Raw genomic sequence first — 19,164 nt, forward strand, 5'->3', positions numbered from 1 at the left:
GGGCCTTCGTTGTCTTAATTTGCACTTCATAGTGCGCCACACATTCTCAATTCGGAGACAGGTCAGGACTGCAGGCAGGCCATGCTAGCACCCGCACTCTCTGCCTACGCAACCATGCGCTTGAAATCTGGGCAGAATGTGGTTTGGCGTTATCCTGCTGAAAAATGCAGGGACGTCCCTGGAAAAGATGATGTCTGGATGGCAGCATATGTTGCTCCAAAATGTGTACATCTCTTTCTGCAAAAATGGTGCCCTCACAGATGTGCGAGTTACATGACAGACAGACACTCATACACACTGTCACACCCACACACACACACACACTTTCACAGACAGACACATGCACACACACACACACTTTCACAGACACACACACACACACACACACACTTTCACAGAGACAGACACACACACACTTACATACATACATACATACATACATACATACAGTGAGGGAAAAAAGTATTTGATCCCCTGCTGATTTTGTGCGTTTGCCCACTCACAAAGAAATGATCAGTCTATAATTTTAATGGTAGGTGTATTTTAACAGTGAGAGACAGAATAACAGCCAAAAAATCCAGAAAAACGCATTTCAAAAAAGTTATAAATTGATTTGCATGTTAATGAGGGAAATAAGTATTTGATCCCCTATCAATCAGCAAGATTTCTGGCTCCCAGGTGTCTTTCATACAGGTAACGAGCTGAGATTAGGAGCACTCTCTTAAAGGGAGTGCTCCTAATCTCAGCTCGTTACCTGTATAAAAGACACCTGTCCACAGAAGCAATCAATCAATCAGATTCCAAACTCTCCACCATGGCCAAGACCAAAGAGCTGTCCAAGGATGTCAGGGACAAGATTGTAGACCTACACAAGGCTGGAATGGGCTACAAGACCATCACCAAGCAGCTTGGTGAGAAGGTGACAACAGTTGGTGCGATTATTCGCAAATGGAAGAAACACAAAATAACTGTCAGTCTCCCTCAGTCTGGGGCTCCATGCAAGATCTCACCTCGTGGAGTTTCAATGATCATGAGAACGGTGAGGAATCAGCCCAGAACTACATGGGAGGATCTTGTTAATGATCTCAAGGCAAACGTACAAAAACAGCAGGGGATCAAATACTTTTTTCCCCCACTGTACATACATATATATGGAAAAGAAACATTACAAGTATAAATCACAATAAGATGTAATAAAGTACAGATAAACAAAATGTAATAAAATGTGATCTTTTTGCAAATGCAGGGACGTCACTGGAAAAGATGATGTCTGGATGGCAGCATATGTTGCTCCAAAATGTGTACATCTCTTCTGCAAAAATGGTGCCCTCACAGATGTGCGAGTTACATGACAGACAGACAGACAGACACTCACACCCACACACACACACTTTCACAGACAGACAGACATACACACACACACACACACTCACTTTCACACAGAGACAGGCACACACACACACACATACATACATACATACATATGGAAAAGAAACAATACATTTATAAATCACAATAAGATGTAATAAAGTACAGAAAAACTAAATGTAAGAAAATGTGATCTTTAATACACACAAATATGTATGGCTGGTCGGATGCGTCTTGGACTCGGGTTCCTCTTCATTACGTATAACGCTTTTGCCTTTTGCTAAAGCTTTCCGTGGAGGGGATCGTGGGTGAGTTTGTACCATTTTTGGGAGGATCTGCCTTGTTGGGGCGGAGCTGTGATCCAGGTGAACAGCAGATCGGGCATAGGTGGGCATGTGGGCAGAGGAGTAGGAAGGCCGGTCAAGCAAATAAGCTTGCTAAGGTACGCAGCAGCAGCAAGCAGCCCCCCCATCCAGCCAGCCAGCCAGTCTGGCTGGCAGTGACTGAGTGGTTGACAGACGGCAAGCAACGGAATGTACGTGCTCTGTGATGTCATAGCAGTCAGCTGAGAGAGGCTCGTGATGTCATCGCTGAGCTGGCTGGCTGGCTGGCTCTGTGTGTGTGTGTGTGTGTGTGTGTGTGTCTATGTCTGTCTGTTTTTCTGTTTGTCAGTCTGTCTGTCTGTCTCTCTCTCTCTCCCTCTCAATTCTATTCATTTGTATTGTCAAAGCAATTGGACATACATACATACATACATATATATATATATATATATATATATATATATATATATATATATATATATATGTAGCGTAAGGTACACTTTTAAATTTCAATTAAAGAAGTGAATTCATAGTATCACCTTATCACGAATCCTGGAGTCTTGTAGAACTCAATTTCTGTAATAATTGGACGCAGACACCAATTCCAAAGATATAAATTGTCAAATTTATTTAAAAACAAAGACTAAATGTAGCACTACACTAATTATACAAAAGGGAAAAACTAATTAAAATTCAACTCTAGATCAACAAATCAAAGACAAATCACTTCCGTGACCAAATCAAAGACCATGGGATCCCATAGGATAACACACAAATCGTTAAACAAAAAAGGTTATAAACACATTGACTACAATACCGGTTAGTAATTCTAGGAATCACTAAGAAACAGTTGAAAGTGCTAAATTGCAGTTTCAGAAGATGAAAAAAAACTGTAACTGATGGGATATGTAGTACTTTATACTCGAGTGGTCTATGCGATTACACCCTGTTGGTGTTATTAAGAACGCCAAGTACCAGAATGCAGAGCGGGACTGTTTTTTGTGCCGTGACTTGTTGGGGGAAAAAGGCGCAGAAAAAACGGACGAGAAGGTGAAGGTAGTATGGCGGTGATGCACGCGTTGGTGAAGTGGGAAAGCGGGGTCGACAAAGACTCTTACAGCGTGATTCCCACTGCTTGCTTTCGCAATTTTGATTTATTCAGCATTGCTGATGATGACGAAGAGACGACTCGAAACTTCAGAGCAGAGTGGAGAGACACGAACAAACCTCCAAAAGGTGGATGGCCTGTCCATGAAGCGCAGATCATTATGACTGGTAACAATGTTTATTTAAAAAAAAAAAACATTAAAGTCTTTACATGCTATTTGATATATACAATCACAGTATATTTGAAATGAATGTTTAAGTTATTAATGTGTTGTACTTCTAACATACTCTTATAACATGGTAGATGGTGGTGAGGGCGCTAAAACTCGTCATACTTGACTGGCATTTGTAAGAACGATTTATTGTGTGTTGTGCTTTACAATAAAATCCCCCAAATCACAAAATAAATTAAACCAGATATAATTTAACTTCAGTTTTGATTCAGTGTTGGCTGTTCATCTTAATTTGTATGGTCAAAGCACAGTATTTTTATGACAAATAAATATAATCCCCAAATATCTGTGGACATAATGCAGGGTTTTATTTATTTTATTTTTATTTTAGGAAAAGAAGGCGAACTAAGAAGAAAACTTAATGACCTAACAAAAATGCCCTGTCCTAAAATGAAGAGAGTACCTAAACCAAACAAAAAACTTCAAATTTCAGATGATAGTGACCTTGATGAACCACAGTTACCGGTGAGATAATTACTGCAAATATTAAATAAATGTATTGCAGGATTGTTTTTTTTTAATCATATTCATATATATATATATTTTCATTTTAAACTCTTTTCCTCTCTGAATACAGCACAAAATAAGAAAGAAAACCGATGGAGCTTCAAGAATTAGATCCCGTCATATTCTACAGACATTTAAAGAGTCCAGTGAAGTTGAGCTACAGCAAAACGTTAAGCAGCTCGAAAAGGAAAACACAAGACTTAAAAATGAAAACCAATGTCTTCGAAACCGTATGGTTGATGGTAAGTTTTTTTATTTATAGCAAATAATTCCTTACCTTGATAAATGTTATTCTTCAGTAATTTAGATTCCAGAGTAATGTATTATAGTTGATCATACTGAAGTAATCTAGAACCACAATACAGACTCTTAATGTGCACTGTCTAATAGTTTAATAATACTGATTATTAAATAAAGTTTTCAACATAACTTCATAATCCTACATTAATGACTATATGCATTACATTAGACCTGGTAATTCTTGTATTTTATCTCTTTTATTTTTTTCGTAGCTAATGTTAATGACCCACAAAAAGGTCAGTTTGCCAATAACATAGAGCAAGTCTCTCAAGTATAATTGCAGGCATTGATGGTTTTGTTTTCACTTTGTATTAAATATATTACTAGAAATGATTATCATTTAATACTAAGGTTTTTTTCTCCAGAGATTCCAGACCTTTTGGACAATCTGAAAAAAATTGTAACAAAAGCCACATTGATCAGCAATGAAGACAAAAGTGTGTCACCATCAAGTGGTTCTGACAGCCCCACAGCAAATTGTTCTGAATCTGACAAAGAATCACCAAAACAGGTATAACACTCTTGGTCTACAATATTACAAAGACAAGGTAAAAATATATATATTGAAAACAAATATTGGTTGTAAACAATCTAATGATGCTACATTATCAGTTATATTCATAGTTATAGTTGATAATAAGAATGTAATTGAATTATGGGTGTCACAGATTCACTGACTTTATTATGTCTGTAAATTAATAAACTTAGAATTGAGACATACTGTGGTCTTTAATAACACATTTCTGTAACAAAATCACAGCCTTACTGATAATGTATTCCACTTAACATAATATAAGAATAGTTTGGGGATAAACTTGTTTTTTATTTACCATTGTCTTTTAGGTGGAAATATTCCCAGGCACTGGAGTTTACATTGACAAACTGTCCTGGATCCTTGCAGAGAGGTGCAGCACGAATACGTCATATGCAAGAACCCTGACGGTTGCTGTCTTTGACTTTCCAACATTATTAAAGAGCAATCTTCGTGGTGGTGGCAGCAAGAGAGATCCAACTTCGGAGAAAAAGACACCTCTGGATCGCTTAAAGGTGGAAGCCATATATGGTATGTAAATGCTGTTGTACAAAATTTCTAACTCTCCTTTTTAACTGTATAGAACACAAAGGGTTAGCATTTGAAATGTTCCTTTGGCCTTTGTTTTAGTTTCAGAGACTAGAGTTAATTTATTAATAAATAATAATACCTTACATGTAGCAGCTGGAAAGATCCCAAAGTGCTCTACAGACTCACTTCACCCACCACCCTCTGGGGTGCAGCCATTTTGTACCAGCAGATTACTACACAGCAGTAAAGGTGGAGTCATAACAAATTTGTTAGACCTGATTGAGGGAAGCCTGACTTAGAATTCAGCCACGTCACTCTTTCAACAACACCTTGTAAATCACCTTGGATTAATGCTTCAGACATATTAATACATAATAATAATGAATAGTGCCATGGGATCCTTGACAATATAAACTTTCATGTCTCATTTAAATTTGACTTTTGAGCAAATACTTCACATTTCAGTCCAGTTGTGCCACATCAATGTAATGCTTAAGCAAGGTATTAATGGAGAAAAGACTGCCTTTGCATAGCTGCTTCGCCAAGTACAGATTTTACTATGAACTAGTGTAAGACAAGTTTAAGAGCATACACCAAAACGTTTAAATACACCCACACACAAAAATGTTGATTTACTGTGGCAATATGTAACTAATGAACCCTTCTCAAAGATATGTGGTATGTTTATTAAAAGATTTTTATATATCTATGTGCAAGTCATTAAATCTATGTGATACATGTTTTTTAGGGGCTACCTTGAAAAAATTGCCCAGTACCCCAAAGAGTGTAATTGGTGGTGCAATTAACAGCAAGATAAATGAACTACGACACAGAATGAAACCAGAGTGAAGATTTGAAGAACCAGATCTGTATTTTTTGTTTTGTTTTCAACAGGGTTGGGGTCAATTCCAATTCAATTTTTAATTCCCTTTTCAATTCAATTCCAATAAAGAATATTATGTGAATGCAAAAAGTAATTGCAATTTTGAATTGATTTGTAGGAGGAATTGGAATTGAAAAACAGGAATTGACCCCAACCATGGTTTTCAGTGAGTGTTGTACAAATTGATAGGTCAGGGTTTCTGTAAAAACTTAATAGAGGCCAGCAGGCGTGCACGATCTGGGAAAAACTGCTCCACTACAACAGACCTCTTTCCCTTCGTTTTCTCTAAAAACCTCCTGATATCCTTCACTGCAGCTCTGACTCACCGAGGACGAGGAGGCGAGAGAGGAATCCGTGAAGCCGCCCTCACTGTCACTCCGAGCCGCGATGCTCCAGCGTGTAGCCGGACCTTTCCCCACCAAGCCGCTCGCTACCCCAGCTTCACTACTGTGCCACCACTTCTTTTACTGCCACTATTTACCAACACCGTCCGTGCTCCCTCCCAGCACCTTCTTAGTGCGTTTTTTCCACCCGGCGCCTCGGCTTGTACCGCCGAGCCTGGCCCTGCCTCCTCCTCGGCTACACCCTGTGTGTCTGTCCGCCCGTCTGCTGGCTGCTGAGGTTGTTCCTCGTCACTAACCAGCGCCCCGTGCACCGCCTCAACACCATCTCCCCCCGGCGTCTCGGTCGTCACTATCCCCCGCTGCCTCGACCCCGTCCCCCAGCTGTGCGTCATCGCCTCCGGGCAGCTCTTCCCCCGTCACGGCATCAGTGGTACCATCGGTCCGACCGGCGACTGTCTCCTCCGCCGGGGCTCGATCTCTGTCTGCCCGCTGCATCTGTGGCTGCGGGCCGGTGTCTCTATTCCTCCCCGCGTCGCCCCGCTCCTCCTCCCGCTCCCTGTCCTGCTCGGGACAGTTCCTCACGACATGCCCCTCGCTCCCACACCTGAAACACTTCATGGACTCCGAAGTAGCGAACACGACGTAGTCGGTATTGTCGATCTTAAATTTAAAAATGACATTAAGATCCTCATTGATGTTATTGAGGATCATATACAGCTGCCTTCGGAAGGACACGACGTGTTTCAGTTGCGGGGCTTTGCAGCCCAGCGGGACCCTCTTAATGCCGGACATCAGCTGCCCGAGCCGGTGCGGATGAACGGAGGGACGTTAGACAGCGTTACCTTCCGGGCAGGAGCAGCGAGCGGCAACACCGGGGTGAAAGTGTCGTCTAACACTGTGCCATTAGCCACTAGCTGATTGAGCAGATCAGTGGTTTTTAAGAAGATAACAATGGCAGCAGACTTGATATTTTCACACCCTGCTACCTCCCCAACCGCTAACACACACTGCTCTAGGGGGCAGAACTGCACCGGAGCGATCTTGACTCCATGGCGTCGGGTCAGTTTTTCAAAAGACGCATTCAGGGGGTCCGACCCCCCGACCCGGGAAGAACTACCGGTACTCCCCCCTCCCCTCCCCTGTTCCCCCACAATAAGAAAAGCACTGAAAACAGAAGACAAAATAAACAAACTGAAAAAAGTAAAGCAACAAAAAAACGCAGCCAAAGGACAGAGCTCTCAGCAGCACTCCCGCTCACTGCAGACCCCTCCCACACACTCCCAGCTGAGAGAGAGAGAGAGAGAGAGAGAGAGAGAGAGAGAGAGTGTTAGTGTCTGTCTGTCTCTCTCTCTCTGTAGATGCATCATAGGGAACATATGTAACAATCTCTCTTTTTGTTTACCAAAAATGAGAATGAACGTATTTCAAGTGGGTGTTGCCTTGGTTGGAAACGTTTTAAGATTATTTATGAAGTGTAAAGTGGATTTGTCTCAGTTCTCCGTAGTTTTCAATGTATGTGCCATTCAGTAGCGTTCATGTTACAGATGTGCCCTATGCAGTGGTAGGGTCAATAAAATGTCAGTAAAACTTTATTTTAGCAATTATGGAGGGGAAGAACTGCAAATAGAGGGTCCCCACTAATTATCTAACTTACCAACAACGTTTCAAATTAGGTCTTGCGAAGCTGCCAAATAATGCTGTATAATCGTATGTGTCTTCATACACCGGCTGCTATAGTCTGATAGCTTTGATTATATATATATATTTTCTCGTGAACCACAAATGCTATTTGCTTGATTTTTACAGAGTATGTTATAAATACCATTGTTATGAAGCCTGACAAATTGTATGCTGTAATTATGAATATTTTCAAATCATTTGTTTGTTTTTCCTAACATGTTACAAATGTTCCCTATGTGAAAGATGCATTATATCTTAATAACGTCTAAACAATTAAAGATATACAGATTATTATTTTTGGTAAAGTTATAATACATTGCTATTAACTATGTGTGTCAGTAAAAGTTTAAATTTCCTAAAGGATTTTTATTGATCTTGCAAAATAAGTGTTTAGGGAACATTTGTAACATAGAGGTGGGTTAGCCACCGGCTAAGGGCAGCGGCTCCGGCTCCAGCACCGTCACCATGTCGCTGGAAAAGCGCTAAGTGAGCTCACAGTGAGCTCAGTGTAATGTCTGCTCTGGTGAGCTCACAGTGTGACCTAGTCGTGAGTTCACGTCTTCACTGGGTAGTCCTTGACAACTTAATTGACTCAAATCTTGGGCTTAATTGGTCAAAATGACCATTGGTTGAAGGTACTCAGGGACTGATGTGTAGAGAGACTTATTAAACCTGCAGGATTGTGGTTTTCCCAGATCAGAATTAACCAGATCACCACAAAGGAACATGGTAGGTGCTATTGCAACACAGATTACACAAATACATTGAAATCCAAGTTTGCAGTGGTCCTTGGGCCATTGGGTGGTGATCCAGATCACTTCAGCAGGAATTTTGCAGTGGTCTGGACTACATCTCTCTCTCTCTCTCTCTCTCTCTCTCTCTCTCTCTCTCTCTCTCTCTCTCTCTCTCTCTCTCTCTCTCTCTCTCTCTCAATTCAGTGCATTTAAATTGTCAAAGCAATTGGACATACATATACACTCACCTAAAGGATTATTAGGAACACCTGTTCAATTTCTCATTAATGCAATTATCTAACCAACCAATCACATGGCAGTTGCTTCAATGCATTTAGGGGTGTGGTCCTGGTCAAGACAATCTCCTGAACTCCAAACTGAATGTCTGAATGGGAATGAAAGGTGATTTAAGCAATTTTGAGCGTGGCATGGTTGTTGGTGCCAGACGGGCCGGTCTGAGTATTTCACAATCTGCTCAGTTACTGGGATTTTCACGCACAACCATTTCTAGGGTTTACAAAGAATGGTGTGAAAAGGGAAAAACATCCAGTATGCGGCAGTCCTGTGGGCGAAAATGCCTTGTTGATGCTAGAGCTCAGAGGAGAATGGGCCGACTCGATTCAAGCTGATAGAAGAGCAACTTTGACTGAAATAACCACTCGCTACAACCGAGGTATGCAGCAAAGCATTTGTGATGCCACAACACGTACAACCTTGAGGCGGATGGGCTACAACAGCAGAAGACCCCACTGGGTACCACTCATCTCCACTACAAATAGGAAAAAGAGGCTACAATTTGCACAAGCTCACCAAAATTGGACAGTTGAAGACTGGAAAAATGTTGCCTGGTCTGATGAGTCTCGATTTCAGAGTCAGAATTTGGCGTAAACAGAATGAGAACATGGATCCATCATGCCTTGTTACCACTGTGCAGGCTGGTGGTGGTGGTGTAATGGTGTGGGGGATGTTTTCTTGGCACACTTTAGGCCCCTTAGTGCCAATTGGGCATCGTTTAAATGCCACGGCCCGTTGTTTCTGACCATGTCCATCCCTTTATGACCACCATGTACCCATCCTCTGATGGCTACTTCCAGCAGGATAATGCACCATGTCACAAAGGTCGAATTATTTCAAATTGGTTTCTTGAACATGACAATGAGTTCACTGTACTAAACTGGCCCCCACAGTCACCAGATCTCAACCCAATAGAGCATCTTTGGGATGGGGTGTGTAGCGTTATGTTGGGTGTATTTGGATAAGAGTATTTGGGCTCTGAGCTGAAGCACGGATCTAAAGAAGACCTCTCCCCCCCAAAGTTATCAGATTTCCTTTGCTCATCAGCTTGGAACTGGTTTGCATCAAAGTGACAGTTTTGGGGAGGATGGCACCGAGAAGAGGCCAAATAGTTTGTTATTCTGCTATGAGATGTCTGGAGAAAGGGGCCTGTGGGTGATAAAAACTCTTTGAAGTGGATGAGAGCCGAAATCCCGACATAGAGCTACGAACCCAGGCCAACCGGCATTTCCAAAAGATGGCATGGATTGACATCAGTCATAAATCAAGCCCCCCTCCAATAGGACACTGGGGGCTGAAACCGAAATCCAATCTCAAGAACGCAGGAACCAATCACCTATTGATCTGACAGACTATAAAGGACAAACACGGCCTTTCTTTCTCTCTCTCTCTCACCTGAACCAGTAACTCGCTGCCACAGCTCAACCTGTAGCTCTGTTGCCCGAACCGGAACCAGAAACCAACCAAGTCTTTGCCGGCAACAGAAGAGTTAAACTGGGAGAAGGAGATTGAGCGAAGAATTCTTTTAAAGGACTTTATTAAATAAATAACTTTACAGACCCACCTGATCAGTGGAGTTTTACAGCTGGACAATTGACTAAGTCGACTGAATACGAAAGTGTCAGTCATTTAAATAGCTATTTGAGTTTTAAGAAACTTGACCCTTGGAACAAACAGGGCCCTGCTTTCCTCAAAGACTTTGTCTTCAAGTAACTACGGTGGAACCCTGCTTACAAAGAAGATTTTGTGCACAACCTTGGAGCCTTCAAACCAGTGGAAAATCTGTTTGGAAACGACTCTACTTTCGCGAAACCCCAACTTCCAGGTGCATCGACTGAGTGGAAGTTCTTGGACAAAGCCGAACCGGACTGCCTTTGTTCCAAACCACACGGACCTCGTGCCGTGTGCTGTTATCTGAGCCTGAAGCCAGAGAGGCCTCTCTGTGACGAAGTTCACATAAGTTTAACAGTTTGGAGTTCATGATTCATGACATTTGAGAAATCAATAAGAAATGTTAATCTGTGATTCATAACTCTAGAATGTGTAATATCATTTAGTTTTCTTAAATATAAATGTGTGTTGCATTAAACTGTTTTGTTGATAATTTTAGAAATAAAATCTGTCAACGCCGAGAAATATCTTCTCATTCCTGTTTAACTGTTTAGTCTGAAATTGACACAAGTTAATAGACACCAGATTATAGGTGGCCTGCCTGCCTATCCTTAATCATTGAATAATAATCAGTTAAGGGAAATTGTGGTAACAAGTAATGATAGGATCTTTCTCTCCACCTAAACGTTAATGAGACTGATATATATATAACGAGAAGTTACCTGACATAAATACTAACCTGCGTAGTTATTTAATGTCTGACTAATAATACTAACAAGAGACTCACCTTCATGTTACTAACTGGTATTGTAGTCAATGTGTTTATAACCTCTTTTGTTTAACGATTTGTGTGTTATCATATGCGATCCCATGGTCTTTGATTTGGTCACGGAAGTGATTTGTCTTTGATTTGTTGATATAGAGTTGAATTTTAATTAGTTTTTCCCTTTTGTATAATTAGTGTAGTGCTACATTTAGTCTTTGTTTTGAATAAATTTGACAATTTATATCTTTGGAATTGGTGTCTGCGTCCAATTATTACAGAAATTGAGTTCTACAAGATTCCAGGATTCGTGATAAGGTGATACTATAAATTCACTTCTTTAATTGAAATTTATAAGAGTACCTTACGCTACAGGTGGAACGGGAGCTTCGTGCCCTGGATGTGCATCCCACAAATCTCCATCAACTGCAAGATGCTATCCTATCAATATGGGCCAACATTTCTAAAGAATGCTTTCAGCACCTTGTTGAATCAATGCCACGTAGAATTAAGGCAGTTCTGAAGGCGAAAGGGGGTCAAACACAGTATTAGTATGGTGTTCCTAATAATCCTTTAGGTGAGTGTATATGGAAAAGGAACAATATGTGTACATCTCTGCATATGGTGCCCTAACAGATGTGCAAGTTACATGACAGACAGACACTCACACACACTTTCAAAGACAGACAGGCAGACAGACACTCACACACACTTTCACAGACTCACTTTCACAGACAGACAGACACAGACACAGACACACTCACTTTCACACAGAGACAGGCACATTTTCACACAGAGACAGACACACAAACACACACAAACAGACACAGACACACATACTTTGACAGACAGACAGACAGACAGACACATGCATATTATGGGTCTTTGTTGGGTAGTGAAATGGGTAGCATCAGTCGCAGTGTGGGTAATGTCAGGGAGCCAATCATAGTCCCCGTTATTTGCATATCGTGGCGCAAAGCATTCTGGGAAAAGCAACTAAACACGTTTAGTCATGTATTTGTCCATAGTTTACACATGAGATGAAAGAGACAGTATGACGTATTGAGCACCTGGGATTCCTCATGTGTATGTGAGGGGCAGAGGAACCGGATCCCAAGTGTGCGTCCCAGGTGCTATAGGTTTCAAAGCATGCAGGGGAATAGGCACCCCACCCTGACACCTATAGAAGACTGGATAGGGAGATATAAATAGCAATGGGGAGACTCTTGTACTTGGTGTGGCTCTATCCATATAGTGGGGCCAGCAGCCACTTAGCAGGTGCAGCAATAGAAGCTCAGCCTGGGGAGACTGGATTTAGCATTTCCTCTCCATTTTGATAACTATCCATAATCATTTCTGCAAAATACTTCTATGATACCTATGTATGTTTTTTACTTGTACTATATTATACTATCAAGTATCAGTGTACACATACAATGTGACCTGTTACATTAATACAGAGGCCACGGAAGGCCAGATCACTAATAGCCACTGTCCCCTGATATTACACTTTTTTACAATCACTTTGGCACTCATTTCAGAACCTTGATGTCATTTTTCAAAACTCTAGACACTAAACTCACACCCGATGATCAAAATGCACATTTTTCAAAACTCTAACACTTTTTTACAATTGCTTGGATACAATACACATCAACCTCAGATCATTTGTTCATTGAACTAAAATGACACAACTTAACATCAAAGTATTACCATTTCAAAATGCAATTCACACATTACATCTGAGATCACTGTCTATTCATTTCATTACAAAGATCTAACTATCAATTGATACAGCTGCTCAAAATGATAAGTGACTGTTGCATTACTCTTAATGCATAGTTTTATGGAAACTGACAAACAGTATTCCATGTTTCGATCATGAAAGTTTCAGGATAATGAGATCCATTGACACCAATAACCGAGGAGCATGGTTTCTTAGGGTTACCATAGACTTGACTGTGTCTTCTTGTTTGTGAAGGAACAGGACTGTGTTTTCCTGTCTGGGTTCCCGCAGGCTTAAGTGGGTTTGACCTACTATTAGAAAAAAAAAAAAAAAGGAGCGCTAATTAATTGTTCAATATCTGATACGCCGGTGATAATATAAAATAACGTGTTTATAGTTTATAGAAGTTTATAGTGTTTATGGTAAATGAAGAAAAGTCATTAAGTTATATACAAGTTCTATAAATGCAAACATTGAAAAGCATGTTTGTTGTTATTCCTATATAGGATTTAGTATTATTTGTGTTTTCTTGTTTTTTGCTATTTTTTCTCCCCTGTCGTTTATTGTTATTTTGCGGGCTTGCACGCCTTGGTTGTTGTGTACAAAACGATACATAGAAAATGGGAAAACGTGTTACTGTGTGGGAACAGCTCTAGTAAGATGGGCGACCCGCCACTTAAAGGTACACATGTAAGGTACATGTATGATAACTATGGAGTGAAGCGGTGCGTTTGACTGGACAATAGGTGACAGAAAATTAAGGTTTCCAGAAGATGGGACTTTTGATTCAGATAGACTTGAGCACCTAAAAACGGTTTTGCAAAATAGGAATACAAAGCATTAAGAAATGAGAAACCAAAGCTAGCTATCTTAAAACATTTGTTAGAGAAAAGAAAGAAAAGACAACAGGCATAATTCAATCTGAATGCCCCGAAGACAAATTAAAAATATATATATATATGTTTTTCAGTATAAATGACAGTCCTCAAGATACTGAAGGAAAATTACTAGATAAGTAATAAATAAGGGTAGTTTGAGACACTGCAGGTCAATATAACATGCCAACCAAAACCATGGTATCTGAATTTACTATGGATATAAATTAATATGTGTCTCTTTGTATGTTTGTACGTTTTCAGTTTGCGCAAGGTAAATGTCCATATTTTGACTTTTTCATGTACTGTATAGTCCAGAATATGACTAAGAGAGTCATAAGTCACAAATAGTTACAGAATGATAGCTAAAAAACGCCAGTTAAATATGTTGTAATAACAGACCTACAAGAAAGTCAGCATTTAACTGTACACAGAATGCTATTGCAAACAGAAATAATAATACAAAATTAAGTTATTTAAATAGGTCTTACGAATACAGAAGTTAAAAGTAACATGTTAGAAATGGAATTAGAGCCAAATTTAGAAATAGGAATCCGAGGCAACCACAAACATTCGGTGAAGGTTTCTTACATATTGATAAATAGATAACCAGATACTTCAGGAAATTAACGATGTGCTCATTTGGAAGCTATGAGTTCCACAATGAAGAGTTTTTAAATCCCTAGAAATAGATCCCTAAATACAATGTGTAGGTAAGAAATTAACTATTGATCAGTTCAATCTGGATTCGGGAACAGTTCTTCTGAACCTGTACTGGTGTAGATTGGACTTCAATAGGAGGAAGTGTCACAATAAAGACATGAGCCGCGCAGGAGGACAGTCTTAGTGCCCACGCAGGTTCTTAGTTGGGGAAATCATTGACTGGACACATTTTTTGAAAATGTGCTTTCCTGAAGTACCTGGACATCATTATTGAGATCAATGAAAAGGCTTATTTTCCAAAGATTAAATACATTCATTAACTACAATAATGTAGTGAAATGTATATAAATAGTAATAATACAAATCGATCAAATATAACTTGCATTTTCTTGTAAGAAATTAGGAATAGGAGAAAGAACAGCTGTTGGGATGCAGTGCGATGTTATCCAAAATTGAAAGCGGTTGAGAAAGGAGAGTTTGTTCTGTGTGAGACAAATGTACTGCCACGAGAGACTCTGATGGTGATTGACTGGAATATGAGGGAAAATAATGAAGTTACTACAGGTATAACTAAAGGTGTAACATAACTAATTTAATGAAACATAGTCATGGCAAGTTATAAAACTGTTTGGAAATAGTCCTTTCACAAACAGAAATACCCTATCAATTAGGAAGAGGGGGGCAGGGGGCAAGGGCCGTATGTGCTCCTCTGCTCCCCCTGTTCGCCTGAGCAGACAAGCAGCCTGAGATGAGAGAGAGAGAGAGAGAGAGAGAGAGAGAGAAGTCAGAGACAAGGCAGAGACTGTAAGTACGTGTAAGGGTTCATAACTTATTACAAACAGAGCAAGAGTGTAATGAATGGTAATTTACACTGCTTGTATTAATAATGATAATAATATTGATGTTGATACAGACGAATACATCACATACTAGATGACAACCGCATAAAACTAATAATAATGAAAATAGGAATAATAGGAGTATGGAAATAATTTCAAATTATGGTTTATTGGTAAAAAATGAATTGAGAAACAAAGATTAATAACTGCCATCATTTACCCAACTACTATTAACTATGGTGTTGAAGGAGCTGCTGTAATAGTTATTGTAATGTTCTCAGGTATTTAAGTTAGATAAAAGGACAAAGATAAGCACATTGTTTTGAAACTTTGACAACTCCACACAAAAAGAGTATCTACACTAGGAAGTAAAGCTGATTCAATAAACACAGGAGATATGATGCTGCTGACGACAGCTGAGTGCTGTACTGAAATAATTTGATAAATGAGATAAATTGGAATCAAGATTATTATTATTTTGAATTGTCCCTTTACTAGAAACCTTATAGATTGTGCGAATGTCAACTAATGTGATAGAGATGCCTTTTATAAGGACGATCTCTGATGTTGTGTGAACCACACATTGTGTCTTCAGACTGATTTATTCCACATGGCAGATATGCATATTATGAATCGTGTCCTGAAGGAACCGATGTCTGACCCATATGGAGAAGATGCTGGTGTTCTTGTTGAGACACAGTAGGCCGAGGGCGCGGCTTTAAAGACAGCCTCACAGCAACTTGAACAGACCAATGCTGAGGTCCACTACGCTGAAGTGATGCTTGACTCAGTGGAGAAATAAGTTAAAATACTATAATTAAAGGTTTTCCAGATTATAGGAATCTACAATATATTGTGAAACTGCTCAGATGACGTCCGCAGTAGCACATATTCTTCTATTGATAGTTTAATTTATAATGTACTATTAGTGGAGATGTCACATTATTCAAATGAATAGAATGACAGCCATGAAGTCAGAATCAGTCCATTGCCCTTCACTTAAGATTTGTACAATGTATAATGTTTATAAATCAAAACGCAACAAATATATGTACAATACAGTTTACAAACTGAATTTGTAAAAAAGAATGTTTTGCTGACTTTTGTATTCTCTTTGAAGCAACAAAATGTATGTGTTATGTATGTCGTAACTAGGGTTTGACTTTTATGACCTGGGGCTGGATGAAATTTAATTTGAGATGCACTGTAAAAGCTCCAGGAAATTGCAACTGGCCACTGCACCTTCCATAAGAGAGCTCAAACATTTGCTAATGCATTGGTTGCCTCACAGGCACTCTTTCCCTGGTTTGCCCATGTGGCGCATGGTGTTGGCCACACGGGCAAAGGGGGGATGTGTGCATCAGTCTTTTAAATTGGTTTGCCCCAGGTTTTATAGTAACAGCTTAGCAATATTGTAGAACTTGCCACATTTGTCAAGCTCATAATCCTGCAATATGCAAATAGATTGTGTTCAAAAGCTTAAATGTTGTGGATATGAATATATACTTGTAATAATATATAGGTGTTCTAAATGGGTTGAAGCCTATCCCGTAGGAAGGCTGAAGTAGTAAAAGTAGCAAAAATACAGTTAAGGGATGTTATATGTAGATTTCGCATTCCAGGGAAATTTCCAGTGATAGGAACACTCACTTCACTGGGACAATAGTGCAGGAACTATGCAAAGCCCTGCGAGGTAAACAACATTTTCACTGCCCCATCAGGCTCAGTCAGCTGGAGCAGTGGAGAAACAAAATGGGATATTAAAGAATAAGCTGTCTAATATATGCAAACAAACAGGACTCAAACGTCCAGATCCCCTTCCTATAGTCCTAATGACAATGAAATCGTCAGCAAATTGAGAAAAACAGGTCTTTCTCCGTGTGAGATTATTATGGGATGACTTATGAGACTCTCCATCACTCCTCCATTGTCTGTAAGGGAAATGGACATCCACTTGATGGATGATGCTATGTTGTCTTTTTGTATGGGACTAACACGTGCTTTCGAAGCTGTCCATTCACAGATGAAAGCCGCCCAGACTGAACCATCCCAGCAGGTTTACCACCCCTTCCAGCAAGATGACTGTGTATATCAAAGCACACAAGAGAAAGTCCTCCCAACAGCCCAGGTGGACAGGGCCCTACCAGGTGCTCCTGACCACCCACACAGCTGTGAAGTGCCTAGGAACGACGACATGGATCCACTCCTCACACTGCAAACTTGCCAATCGAGGCGATCAGCACAACCCTGGTGGAGAACAGAGGGATAAAGGAATTGTTCTTCCACATCAGATTTGACATTACTGTATGTATGCAGGCCCTTGTAATTGCTTTTCCAATACTGCCAACTGGTTATTGATGATTGATTTCACATTGTGGTACGAGTATCGAGTGAAATGCGTGCTATCCACCTCAACAACACAGCGATAACATGGAGCCGACAGGTGATCCAGGTCACAATAGAGGTCAAGCAGTGGGAGGAGGAAGACGTGGTGGTCAAAGGTGTAGCGTAAGGTACACTTATAAAATTCAATTAAAGAAGTGAATTTATAGTATCACCTTATCACGAATCCTGGAATCTTGTAGAACTCAATTTCTGTAATAATTGGACGCAGACACCAATTCCAAAGATATAAATTGTCAAATTTATTCAAAAACAAAGACTAAATGTAGCACTACACTAATTATACAAAAGGGAAAAACTAATTAAAATTCAACTCTAGATCAACAAATCAAAGACAAATCACTTCCGTGACCAAATCAAAGACCATGGGATCGCATATGATAACACACAAATCATTAAACAAAAAAGGTTATAAACACATTGACTACAATACCGGTTAGTAAGACGAAGGTGAGTCTCTCATTAGTATTGTTAGTCAGACATTCAATAACTACGCAGGTTAGTATTTATGTCAGGTAACTTCTCGTTATATATATATCAGTCTCATTAACGTTTAGGTGGAGAGAAAGATCCTATCATTACTTGTTACCACAATTTCCCTTAACTGATTATTATTCAATGATTAAGGATAGGCAGGGCCACCTATAATCTGGTGTCTATTAACTTGTGTCAATTTCAGACTAAACAGTTAAACAGGAATGAGAAGATATTTCTCGGCGTTGACAGATTTTATTTCTAAAATTATCAACAAAACAGTTGAATGCAACACACATTTATATTTAAGAAAACTAAATGATATTACACATTCTAGAGTTATGAATCACAGATTAACATTTCTAATTGATTTCTCAAATGTCATGAATCACAAACTCCAAACTGTTAAACTTATGTGAACTTCGTCACAGAGAGGCCTCTCTGGCTTCGGGCTCAGATAACAGCACACGGCACGAGGTCTGTGTGGTTTGGAACAAAGGCAGTCCGGTTCGGCTTTGTCCAAGAACTTCCACTCAGTCGATGCACCTGGAAGTTGGGGTTTCGCGAATGTAGAGTCTTTTCCAAACAGATTTTCCACTGGTTTGAAGGCTCCAAGGTTGTGCACAAAATCTTCTTTGTAAGCAGGGTTCCACCGTAGTTACTTGAAGACAAAGTCTTTGAGGAAAGCAGGGCCCTGTTCGTTCCAAGGGTCAAGTTTCTTAAGACTCAAATAGCTATTTAAATGACTTTCGTATTCAGTCGACTTAGTCAATTGTCCAGCTGGATGGCTGGGCACAGGCGGGCAGCGCAGTCTTTAAAGTTCTTTATTTAATAAAGTCCTTTAAAATAATTATTCGTACGGCTCAATCTCCTTCTCCCAGTTTAACCCTTCTGTTGCTGGTAAAGACTTAGTTGGTTATGGTTCCGGTTCTGGCAACAGAGATACAAGTTGAGCTGTGGCAGCGAGTTACTGG

General features: G+C 39.9%; 1 non-coding gene across 1 annotated transcript; it reads left to right on the forward strand.

Annotated features, from left to right (window-relative positions):
• The first annotated feature begins 1,604 nt into the window (after nucleotides 1-1,604).
• On the forward strand, nucleotides 1,605-1,719 carry LOC136734559 (U5 spliceosomal RNA). The gene has a single exon (XR_010810535.1). It is a non-coding gene; the product is annotated as a U5 spliceosomal RNA (small nuclear RNA).
• Nucleotides 1,720-19,164: the final 17,445 nt, after the last annotated feature.

The sequence above is a fragment of the Amia ocellicauda genome, unplaced genomic scaffold, assembly GCF_036373705.1.
Source record: "Amia ocellicauda isolate fAmiCal2 unplaced genomic scaffold, fAmiCal2.hap1 HAP1_SCAFFOLD_40, whole genome shotgun sequence".
NCBI classification, from domain to species: Eukaryota; Metazoa; Chordata; class Actinopteri; order Amiiformes; family Amiidae; genus Amia; species Amia ocellicauda.